Below are 13934 nucleotides of genomic sequence, written 5' to 3' on the forward strand. Positions count from 1 at the left end.
TTTATAAGAGAGCATAATCGAGAATCGTATCGTATACATCGTACTCAACATATACAGTCCGCCAAAAGTTAAGCACCACCTAAATATAACTGGCAATATTTTTTTAACTATTGCGAAAAATTATTAATGTTTGGTGCTATGAATTGCCTTTAACATACACTAAGAAAATTCATTACGACCAAAAAGATTGAACTCCGATAAACCCGTCAAGCAACTTTTTATTAAAGGTCATCTGCACTTTTAAAAATATACTGTTTCGATACCTTTAAATCCTCTTTCTACTGTCACACGTACAGGTGAAATTTGACCTTCATCAAGTCATTGTGTAATATGGCAAGGCTTAAGTTATCCGTGGCTGAACGTTGGCAAACAATTGGCATGTCAAATGCCGGTAGGAGTACTAGGACCGTAGGTAACCATTTCAATGTTAATCACAACGTCATTGTCAGACTTTTACAACGTCATGTTGACACAGGAACTGTAAATGATAGACTAAGGTCCGGAAGACCCCGTTTAACTACCCGTCGTGATGACAGACTGCTTATTCGTCGTGCTAAAGCCAGCCCATTTATTCCTGCCCCGCAGCTTAGCCACCACTGGCGTCCAGGTGTCATGTTAGAGTTAGCACATTGATCCGTCGACTTCAAAGAGGCAACTTAAGAGCACGTCGTGTTGTCAAGAGACCTGCCCTAACAGCCAGGCACCGTATAATCAGGTTTCAATGGGCTAATGACCATCGACGATGGAACATGAGAAGCTGGCAAAAAATTCATCGGTCAGATGAGAGTCGGTTTCTGTTACGACCAGTAGACGGCAGAATACGAGTTTGGCGGGAATATAAAACTGCTTATGACCAAAACAATATTTGCCCAACTACTGCATTCGGTGCTGGTTGTGTTACAGTATGGGTTTGCTTCTCATACCGTTGTAATGTGTGTATTCATATTCTGCAGGGTAACATGAACGGACAGACATACAGGGATTTGGTGTTAAGAAACATCGTAGTCCCTCATTTTGACAATCACCACCTGCGTCAAGACCCTTGAGCATGGATGACAACGCTAGACCACACAGGGCAAGGATTGTAACCGAGTACAATGAGCAAGAAGCCATTGACACTATCTTTTGGCCTTCCATGTCTCCAGACATGAACCATATCGAACATGTCTGGAATGCCATTGGCAGAAATCTCCATCGCAGAGATCCACCACTGCAAAATCTTGGCGATTTAAGAGTGGCAATTGTTGATGAATGGAATAGATTTCCTCAACTAAAGTTCAGAAGGCTTGCGCAGAGTATGCGACGTCGTGTTATGGAACTGTACCGGAAGAGAGGTGGTTACACATCCTATTGACTCAAATATTGACATTAAATTTGCCGAACATACCAAAGATTATTTGTAGCGAATTTTAATGATATTGGGTGATTAATTGTTGTAAAAAAATAAAATCACAGTGAAACTTAATTTCCGTTTCTGATTTGTGTAATTTGCACTATTTCTATGAACGCAAAATTGAAATGCATAGAACAGGCATAAGTGACCAAACTTAAGTTTATGATTTGTTTATGGTATATCTTAGCAAAATTGCTACATAAATGTTTTCCCTTTTTTGGGGAATAACTGATTTTTTTAAATGAAAAAAATTTCGATGCAATAAAAATAGGTGGTGCTTGACTTTTGGCGGACTGTATATTAAAGAGCTATTTTATTGATACGCATACTTGACTTTGTTTTGATTTACCGTGTGGTCCAAACAATTTGTATGCGACTGTCATACAAGTGAGAGGTTTATATAGCATTATAACCATAAGTAAATGCCTGTACCAAGTCAGGAATATGACAGTTGTTTTCAATTCGTTTAATGTGTTACTAGGCCAATTGTTAAGGGACTTTCCGTTTTGAACTTTCCTTGGAGTTTGGTATTTTTGTTGTTTTACTATGTATGTTAGAAGCAGTTTTTCAGATTTTTAAGTTGATAAGGGGCTTATAAACTTTAAATACTACTACACACGGGGAAGATTGTTGGATAGGGGAAAGTTCAACTTCTGTAGCGATTTTTTTTTCAAAATCTACAAAATGTTCTTTTTTACGTACGATGAAGAGTGGCATTTTCTAAATACATACGGGTCCGCAGGCAGACTCGCATTATATTATATTACGGTAAACGAGGAACTCATAAGAGGAACAAAGTAAAGATAATATTTTAATGCAAAATTATGTCCGTATGTAGAAAATCAAAGAGGACGATATCTCATTTAGTATGCAACTGTAATTAAGGACAGACAAAGACAACTTAGTGTCTTTTTTTTGTTGTAGGGATGTATAAATACCATGCCACGTCCTGCCTGTGTTTTTTGTGATCTGATGAGTTAAGCCCTTATCAACTGATTTTGATAGTGTGTTCATATGTTGTACTGTTACACCGCTATCCCAGGTTAGGGGCCTGAAATTCAGTGGTTGTCGTTTGTTGCTGTATATCATATTTGTATTTCGTTTATTGTTTTTTTACATAAATCAGGCCGTTAGTTTTCTCGTTTGACTTGTTTTACATTTGTCATTTCGGGGCTTTTTATAACTGACTATGCAGTATTAGTTTTGCTCATTGTTGAAGGCCGTACGATGAACTATAGTTATTAACTTCTATGTCATTTGGTGTCTGGTGGAGAGTTGTCTCATTGGCAATTATACCACATCTTCTTTTTTTATAAATAATGACTGTAAATTCATATACTGACTATTAAAAAAATCTACCGTAACATGTACTTCTCATAGTAATGTATAGATTTTAGACTAGCCATCATGCGTCAAATAGCCCATCGCATATCAGCGAAAGGAGCATCACACTTCGGCGTCGACCATCGTATTTCAGCGTCCCCATCGGACCTCAGAGTCCTACATATATGTTCTCAATACTCATAGGGAACAGCCTATGATATTAAAAGCTGTAGAGATGCGCCTACACCCAAAGAGTGGACACAAAACTATATTGTGTCACAATCGTATATATATTATGTAATTCAGTAATTGAGAATTGACAGTTTGCATATAATTGTATCTATCATTGTTTTAAAAATACTTCAGAGATCATTGAGCATATAATTTACAAGATGTTTAATTCGAATATTGTGATTGATAAGTTGCCATGAGACCTATTATTACGTTATTATTTCCTAATATCGACGGAGAAAGTGTTAGATATTATGTTCCCTTTTCCCATTATCTTGTCATTTAGACAGAGGCGTTTTGCTGTCTGTAGTCGTTTAACCCAAAACAACGTTAATTCAACGAGAATACTGGTATTCGAATTATCTGTTATTTTCTGGAAGTTTCAAGTGGTAGGAATTTTGATAAAAAAAAAGTAGTCCAACTCCTCTTCATTAAGGATTTTTTTTACAATGTATTATTACTGTGGTTCAAAACATCTAGTTGAAGCATTAAGTACCTGTCTTTGTAAGAATCATGTAGGTTACTGTTGATTCACGATTCATGATCCCTCTTTACATGTCTTTATAATATTATTTTTGTTTTGAAGAAGGTATGGTAAGAAATTAAGTTTCATATATTTATTTTTTTATTTTGACCCTTGTTGCCATGAAAACCATCCAAACAACATTTTGCCTAAATACGTGCAAAAAGACGCCTTTGAAAATTGAAAATGAGAGGAATTTAAAGTACCATGGAAATAAAGTTATTCAATAAAAAACAAAAGCACTTTTACAATATTGACAAACAAAACACCACACTATACAAAAATGTTAAAATTTTAGATTTAAATTATAAATTGTTTCCATAGCAACCATTTAAAAATACGTTAAAATTCCATAATAAAAAAAATAAAAATTCGCCAATTTTATTTTTATTTATCTCCCAAGAACAACAATGCCTAATCATGTCACTGACAAAATTTGAAAGACAACATATTGATATCAATAAAATAAAAAGAAAGTCGTGTTTTTTTTCTCTTTAAAAATAATTTATTCAAAAATTGTCTATTTTCACAAAAATCCAGATTGCCATACAGATGAACAATCAAACTTCTTGAACAGAAGAAGCCAAAATCTTCCATTTGTTTGTGCATTTTTGACATAAATTTGTTAATTATAAATGAGAATATATGATTTATGAAGTTATATTGGTACAGACTGAAAACTAATTACTCTGGATATGGTGCAGCCTCCCCCCCCCCCCTCTATTTTTTATTTATTATTTTTTTTTTTTGAAAAAAACAAAGGTGGTATTCAATTCAATAATTGTGCTTCCTTGTGAACATTTAATGCATTTAAGTTTATCAATTTTGCTGTTTAAAGTTTCTCTCTATCTATTACAATTTTCAAGATTATAGGCAAAAATTAAAAAAATGGAAAAATTGTCATTTAAGTCGATTACTCCTATAACAAGTCATCATTTTAATGAAAACGGACAATACGTAGATCTCATCATTCTGAACATTTCTGCACCAGTCAGATTTTCTCTATCCATAGCGGTTTTCTAGATCAAAACTTGCATTTTACCCCTATGTTCTATTTTTAGACATGTCGGCTATATTTGTTGTCAGGCGGGGTCATTGGACAGTTTTTTTTTTGGTACTAGATATCCTAATGATATTTTTATTAATGTTTTTCGGCAAATTTGGTTGCCAAGTAGTTTCAGAGGAGATGATTTTTGTAAAAGTTAACGACGACAAGTAAGATTGATACCGACGGTTGCCAAGTGATGAGAAAAGCTCACTCATCCCTTCTCGTCCAATGGAAAAATCAGTTATTTCCCTTCTAATTTGTATAGTACATGGCTTTCCAAGCACTATAAAATGCTATACATGAATGACTTTTCATTGTAGATTAATTATAAAAAGGAACAATTAATAACTATACTAATGAAGTATACAATCACCTTGGACAATTTCCATAGGAAAAGAGCATACCGCAATGATTAAAGATGAAAGAGAATAGAATTATAAAAAAAAGCATTTTAAATATTGCAAACGTTTATAATGGTACGTATATGAAATAAAACAAAAAAAATGAAAAGGGGATAAAGATGTTGCATGGTAAAATAATATCAAATCTAATTTTTATACCAGACCTTTAAGTCAGTGTTTTTTTTTTCCAAAGAAAACAATGACTGTTGATATATTAAGCAAATGAACTTTTTCGAGAAAAAAAATCAAATACATGTACATTCATCAATAAAAAGTAAGCATCTGAAGTTTAATGATCGTAATTTTAATAATTATCAAAAAACAAACAAATTTAATAAAGCTTATTAATATAACATTGTGGTTTTTTTTTAAATAAAGAAATTTAAGATATATAATTATTAAATTCTAAATATCTGAAGCGTAAAAAAACCCTCAATTTTTGAACAATTTATCCTTTAGAATGACCATTAAATCTGATATACATTCCTTTTATTAACCATGTTTACACTTAATTATAAAAAAAATGAATTCATATTAATATTTGAATACTACAATAGGAAAGGATTATTTTGTAATGTCACTCGAAGGTGTTAATATATTCTAAATTGGTCAGACAAATACTTGGTCATGTTTTATAAACATTGAAAACTCTCGGCTACTCCTCGGGCTTTAAATATTCTTAACCATGACCAAGTATTGTCTAACATATACATAAGCCATGTGATAAAGTAGAATACCTCCCTAGCTCATATAACCAATCAAAATCTGGCATTTAAACGTGAAGTAAAATAACAAAAGTTAACTCCTAAGGACTAAATTAGTAATTTTAAAACTTTAATATTGATACAGAAATGATTCATGCAAGCCATAGATCTGTAGGAAATTTTCACATGGTCTAGGCCGCTATATTCGATATATAAATATATCTCGAGCGTTAGAAGGAGGAATTTGAAAATGAAAACTCGGCCAGGTACTAAAATGTTTAAGAGCTGAAAATAAACGACCTTGCATAAGACAGGATGAAAATGAATATTCCGCAACACAAAATGCAGTAAACAATTGTGTACAAAACTGCAAATAAATATTTGTGGGCCAAGCTGCAGAATCAAATAAGCATGCGTAGTAACAGATCGAAAAATGAGTGGTCTATCCGCACAAAATCCTCCTGTCCCCCGATCAGAAAATCAAATGGTCGCCCCCTTAATGTGCACAGATCGTTCATGGAATTTAGCAATTTTAAATTTTTTTTTTTATTTTATACATTTTTTTCAAGCTCTTTTGCATTAATTCTTTTTGTTATATATTAGAATATGAATGACGGTTCTGTAGTTTCTGTTTGGATTTCAATTTGAACACATCGAAATAGACATAGTGTTTTATGTATCGACTACGATTAGTGTTAGTCGGATAACCTTTCGACCGATTAACCTATTAACCGGTAGTTACATGTAAGTTGATGTTTAAAGGCATTATATATAGATCCCTACACATGTACGTTTTTATGATACGATAAATTAAAGTTTATCCTTGGGCACTAAAAGGCTTGACTGTGAGTATTCCTGGAGAAGTTTTACTTTTAATAATCCTATACAACGTATCTACTTTGAAGTTTGTAATAACTTCAGATAGAGAAGATGAAAATATTCTTGATCTCGTCGAATTGAAATGTCTGAAACCGGCGATATTTTCTTTTTTTCTCTGATGTCTCGGAAAATAATGTGGAGTGTTTCAATTTGAAATGATTAAGCGTGTTACGCGTACCATCCAGTATACATTAATCCCATTCACGTTGAATTGCATTCCACCATTTTTGAGTCGGCATTTCTTTAAAAGTATGACAAAGAATTGAACGATGGAAGTTGCAGTTTAAGATGTAGGTCAATATTAAATCAAAAATGAAATAATGAAGTAAATCGTAAAATTTAATCGTGTCACAACAGTTACTGTTCAAAATACATGTATGCTAATTATGTAAATTAAATATTTAATTCATGTTAAAGGAAAAAAAAAACGATTTCCCTCTGAAGGTCATTATTTTATTAGAATTAATAGTAGACCACATCAAAATTTTCAATCAACCAGCATTGATCACTTGAGGAGTATTGACCAGGGCGGTAAAGACTGATAAATACCAGTAGTATAACTAACCAACCTTGCCTACTGAAGATTTAAAACAACTTTAGGATTGATAGAACAAAACTCATTGTTGACTTTTAAAACTTTTGGTTGTGTGGTTTCAGAGTAAATGGATTTTAGTTGTCAGATTAAATGGAATGATAAAATAGAAGCTCCCTTTTGATTAATTTTCTGGTGTGTCGCTCAAGAGTTGGAGTAATTTAAATGTCGAATTTAAGGCAAATTTAAACATACCACACTCTAACTACAGTGTGCATGAATTGATTTCATATTCTAATTTCCATTTTGATTTCAAAAAAATTCTGGTTTCGTGCTCTAATAGTTATATGACTTTACTTCAGATTTAAGTAAATATTTTACTGCCTGTACCTTAACTTGAGGAGTCTTGACTGATTTACTAGAATAATCGTTGGAATTGGTGAAAGTAAGGTATCATTTGATTTTGAAAATTTCCGCGACGGAAGGGGCATTCAGTGGTACCCTTGTATATCCGTACGTCCCAAAATTAGTTTCCGTTTTCTAACTTTAGTTTGCCTCAACCAAATGTTATGAAACTCATACACAATGATATAAAACACCGACCGAGTTCGAATTTGAGTGGCGTCACTTTTATGATTCCCTATTTATGTCTCTTTATAACGTTGTATGCAAGCGGGGACATCATCTGTGTCCCATGGCCACATTCTCCATTTATTTTTTTTAGTATTTCTGAGAAATAAAAAGGGGGAGGGAGGTACATTTACTGCCCTCAACCCTCAAATGCTAAAAATGATCACAAGGAAGCACAATTATTGAATTGAATACCACCTTTGTTATTTCAAACATTTTTTTTAATTTTGAAAAAAAAAAAAATAAAAAAAACGGGGGGTGCACCATACATATCCAGAGTAATTTGTTTTCATTCTGTACCAATATAATAAATAAATCATAAATCATATATTCTCATTTATAATTAACAAAATTGTGTCAGAAATGCACAAATAAATGGAAGATTTTGGCTAATTAAGTTCAAGAAGTTTGATTGTTCATCTGTATGGCAATCTGGATTTTTGTGAAAATGGACAATTTTTGAATAAATTATTTTTTTTTACAGAGAAAAAAACACACGACTTTCTTTTTATTTTATAGATATCAATATGTTGTCTTTCAAATTTTGTCAGTGACATGTTAAGACATTGTTGGTCTTGGGAGATAAATAGAAATAAAATTTGGCGAAATTTGCTTTTTTTTATTATGGAATTTTAACGTATTTTTAAATGGTTGCTATGGAAACAATTTATAATGTAAATTTAAAATTCTAACATTTTTGAATAGTGTGGTGTTTTGCTTGTCAACATTGTAAAAGTGCTTATTGTTTTTATCGATTAACTTTATGTCCATGGTACTTTAAATTCCCCTTATTTTCAATTTTCAAAGGCGTCTTTTTGCATGTATTTAAGCAAAATATTGTTTGGACTGTTGCCATGGCAACGCACATTTTACATGGAAGTTAAAGACAACATTTTACTCGTCTACCCGTGTTCTCATTATAGAGGACAACAAAAATGAATTTTGTGACACGTCATGAATCACCCTCTGCATGATTCTTACAACGACAGGTACATAAGTGCCAATGATTTTGTGTGTTACGTATCACTAGATTCAACGTTATCTTACAAGCATTGCCAACAAAGTAATTGAACGAAAATGAAGTTTTATTCGAAATAATGTTTTCCAGGGACGCAACAGTTGGTGTCTTGTGCAAGAAGATAACGATAAATGTAAAGGAAATTGTATGATAAGACCACTGTGTTGGCCTTTAAATTCGAAAATCATAACTTACTATAAATCTACCAAATACCATCCTTAAGCGGTTCATAAGACATTATTCTGTCGGAGATTTGTATTTATCTTTTGAATTTTGTCTTATGCTTTGGCTTAAATGCTTCAAACCGTACACATTTGGTGAAAAATAGCAAAAACTGCCAAATTAGCCTCATTACGAGATCTTGTCATTAATATTGAGGTATGAGCAACAGTTTTACCCAAAACAGATTTTTTGGTTCATAATGTATTTTACAAAGATGATAATGTGTGTAGAATTTATTTTTAGGTCAGGCTGTTGCTCATATATATTTTGACCAAAATGTATGCTTAAAAATAAATTTTTGTTCAAAAACACAGATGTAACCACAGTGAAATCACGAGTGACCAGTTCTACGTAAAATGTCTTGATTATATTAATCTGTTCATTTATCAATAGAATTAACATAGGTGTCGAAGGCTTAAATAAGTCTTCAATTTGTCTAATTTCAGGGGCCAAATAATGGCTGTTATCATACCTCTTTTTTTGAAAATGGAAACAATAGATAAAATACTTCTTTCATTTAATGGCACGGCAGTTTTGTAAGTGGATATTCTGATGAATCCTTTGTTAACGTTTTGATTAACAAAGTGTTTAACTCTTAAAAACGTATGTTTCCAATTGATTTTGCCTTAAGTAATAATTTCTTATTGGTCGTTCGTTTTTAAAAAGTAGCGGTTTCAGAAGCGATAATAAATAAAAATGAAAACGACACGAAAGCGCTTTTCTGGATTTATCTTCATCAGGAACACTCAAAGCCGAGTATTTGAAAGCCAAGGATGTATAAGAACCGAAACAGTTGAAGAGTTACATGACAAATAAAAAGACATAAAGTAAAAGCGAAATCCATCAAATGCCAGCTTTGCCTTATGGAGTTGAAACCTTCGTTTCTTGATAATTCATAAAATTATAAACGGACAATTTAAGAAAGGTTTGTTTTAATCAGGTCAATACCGAATCATTGACTAATCAGTTGGTGATACATGTACCCACGTTGACTGACAGTCCACTAGCAGCGGTATTGCCCCAGTGCTGTTAAAATGAAAACAACATTTTAGAAATTGACTGCGTCCTAGGTGTTTTTCTGTATTGACCTTCATCAGGAACGCTCAAAGCTTAATATTTGAAAGCAAAGAAAGTATGATAACTGACAAATTTGGAGAGCTAAATGAGCAACTGTCGACTTGTGTTTTTGAGAGATAAAAACTATGTAAGTTGAAAAGTTAAAAGAAGTAAGATTGTAAACTACTTCAGTTGACAGTCGATTCTTGAAAAATAATCCACAGTTAGAATAATAGAGATAATGTCAATGAAATTGATGAAATAGAATTCATACGGATCTGTACTGGGTTTAGCTTTGAATAAAGATGCATAGCAATACAAAAACAGTTTATCGTAACATTCACATTTATCGTTTGTGAAATCACCGAATGTGATTATGAACTTTTGTTTTGCTTGCCATGATATACATGACCGATGCCACTAGTGTAGTATTGTCTGCTTACCCTACGTAACAGTTGATCATGAGATCATCCCCAGTTTTAGATGCAGTTCGTGTTTCTCAATCTTTGGACTTTTGAGTAGTGTTGTGTTTTTTTTTTTTTCGTTTGTTTTCTTTTTAGCCTGGTTGTCTTTTTATTTGATGCAATGACCATTAGATGTACATGTCTGTCTTGCAAGGTTTATCTGACCTTGACCGTATTGTCATGGATCATTAATAATGATAAATTATTGTGATATTTGTTGTAAAACCTTTATCTTTAAGATTCTCAACATTAATTCTAATATGACATGCTTCTTTCGCTTTGTAAACAACAGCGTGATAAAATTCTCGATACATCTATACTTAGCGCAGACTCAGAAATGTACATATTAATGGCTGTTACTACTTACCTCCCACGTAAATCAACATGTTTCGTAACCTATGTGCAAACACTATGTGGATTTCGTTGTGTTCAAATTGAAATTGAAAAAGAATTTACGGAAACGTTATTCCTATTCTAATGCATAACAAGAAAAATTAATGCATAAGATCTTAAAAAATGTATAAAATCAAAATAAAATAAAATTCCGCGAAATTTCATGAATGATCTTAACGCATTAACGTCATGTCAAAATATGACGTCATTCGAATGAAAATTCTCAAGCTGAAGATCATTCCGTTACGTGTACGCTCTGAAGTCGGATAATATCGCATTAAAATTGAGTTTTGAGGTAGGTGTTGTTTCATTTTCTATTCTATTGCATCATTCGCACATTCACGGATTTCAGTAAGTCAACAAGGCGACTCACTCCCTAGTTACGACATGTCAACTGTAGATTTAGCCAAGGAAAAAGAAATGTTTGGGTTAAGAATGATACATGTATAAGGATTGAACACATTTTTTTTTCTAGTGGTTTTTTAAGAAATAATTCATGCAAGCCTTATGATTTATTTCAAATTTGTAGCCTTTATCTTACAGGGTGTTAAATAGAACAGCCATACACACGGCACTCTTACCTTGGTTTAGTTTTTTCAAATTACCGTATTTGTGTTATTAGATTCGAAATAATTCATGCAAGCCATAGATTTGTTATCATTTTCACATGAAATTTATCCCTCGCTAACGCTCCAGATAAAATTCGAATACAACGGCAGAGGCCATGTGAAAAGTGGCAAAAAAATCTATGGCTTGGATGAATTATTTCTTAAACAAAACATGATTAGAGAAGCAGGCGAGACATAATAGCGTGTGCATATCTGTGAGACTGTTGGGTTGTCCCACTCGCATTGTAGGAAAATAACAGGGAGACAAATGGTTTGGTTCATTAAAACAGGACATTCAAGTTTTGTTCTGTAACAATGCATTAAGTAGGTATGGTTGTTAAATAGTGTTTGTATTTGCATGTGACGTCAAGATTGATAGAACTCACTGATCTTTCGATATAAAACAATTTTATGTTGTATACATGTTAATAATTTCAAGTTATATACAGTGGCTTCAAAACTGGCTTTAATAAAATTCAGTTGTTTCCTTATATCTATTAGGTTTTTTTTATACATTGTTTTGCAGTCGCAATTTGTTATTGGTGTAGATATCTGTATCTAACCTTTCTTAGAAATCAAGTTTTTAGTTTTACACAACAGTCATTGACAACAAAAAAGGTAAGGATTAGTAACAGGGTTTCTAAAACTTACCGTTTCGATACGAGAAACCTGTGAGGGCTACATTGGATGGTTTCATATAATACTTCGCCGGACTGCAACTGTGTTGTAGTACCCTAAGAATGCAAGTCAATGCTTAATTCTTACTAGTTCACTTATTTTGATCTAACTTGGTGTGGTGATACTTTTACTGGAGACTGTCAGCTTGCAACCAAAATAAGTACATGCCCTACAGACTTCATTGACTTTTGCTAAGTTTTAGAAAATAAGAAGTACTCATTCGGAGATTGGAAACGGCTGGTTGTCCCCACCTGACATGTAAGCTTAACATTTTTTTTCCTCAGTGTAAAGGCCAAAATGTTAAAACTGATTGGTCTAAGCACAACGCTGTTTATACCCCTACAACTTTATTGTGTAAGGTATACAATACTTTTCAAAAGAAGACTTTTGTAATACCATTTTACCAAAATTAGATACAAGTTTTAGAAAGAAATAACTCTGTAATTGGCAGCAGAAATTATAACAGTTACAGCAGTTTTACAATTTTTGATCCTAAAATAAAGACAAGAATAAAATATAGTTTTTTTCCAAAATTAGTTGTGATTCTAATTAATTCTTCATTAATGTCCGTCTACATTGTTCATCAAACATTTGTGTTAGGGGCTCTAAAATTGGTCTATATCTATCTCTATCAACAACATGATCTTGCAAATCTGTTTAATCGAGGGGAATTCCTACAGGGTTTTGTAAATGGCCAGATGTCCACAAGTCCATAGGAGAAGATTTTACCCTGCGGGTTATGTGACCAGACCATGTTACTGGCAAAAATTGTAGCATCCTGTTTATTCTGTCAAGATGAATGTAATGTAGTGCTGCAAAATGTTTTTGATTTAATTGGTCTATAATTCCTTCATCTTCAATATGATAGAATAGATTTATGTAAATATAACACAGAACTCCTTCCAAAATGTCTCTCCAAAGTCTTTCTATCCTTTAGTAGTGAGAACTTTCAGTAATCAGTCTGCAACAGAGATATTTTCTTGTCCTTTGTCAGATCTTATTCTAATAGGGATGTCGTAATTAGTAACATCAGACAAAAAAACACTCTAAAACGGTTTTGAATGTGTTGTTATCGGCACATTATAGAACCATTACCAGTCTACTGAAACCATCAATATCACCGAGTACAAAAAAATCTCCAGCGAACAAGTTTGTGGCAAAATTGATCAGCAGAGGCGGATTTACAGGAACCAGGGGGGGGGGGGGTAGTCCCCCTTATGGAGCTATGGATACATGATAAATGTAGAGACGTTGAACCATTTAACACTCCAAACGGTGGCTTGCTTCAAAAAGTTATCACTCCAAACGTTGGCTTGCTTCAAAAAGTTCAAACGCTGGTAAGCAAGAGTTCCTGACCCCTTTTTTAAATTCCTGGATCCGCACCTATTCAGGAAGTTAGGACCAATTACATAATTGATACGTCTATGAAGTCTTCCTGTTTTTCTTGCCTTAACAACATATTTGTTTAATCTGTGAACACGCTCTCAAGTCGCAATCTTTGTATTCGAATGCCTTTCACCATCAACATTTGTCGCAAGATATTTTCTCATCATTTATGATATTTTTTTTTATTTCTCCTGTTATTCCATCAAAGTCATCTTTGTTTATTCGTGAAAAGTCCGTTTGCTCAATCCAAACTGTGCCATTCTTCGATAAACCGTACTTTCTGATATCTGTTACAGCTTTGCAATATCGGAGATCTGATAACCATTATCAATTCAGTTCTCCAATGTTGATTTTGGTATGTTAAGTAAAGGAGTATCGCCACTGTAAATTTGCATATCTATCGTCATTATCGAATTATCAGCATATGATGACGAAATCTCAACAT

The sequence above is a fragment of the Mytilus californianus genome, unplaced genomic scaffold (genome assembly GCF_021869535.1).
Source record: "Mytilus californianus isolate M0D057914Y unplaced genomic scaffold, xbMytCali1.0.p SCAF_31, whole genome shotgun sequence".
Classification (NCBI taxonomy): Eukaryota; Metazoa; Mollusca; class Bivalvia; order Mytilida; family Mytilidae; genus Mytilus; species Mytilus californianus.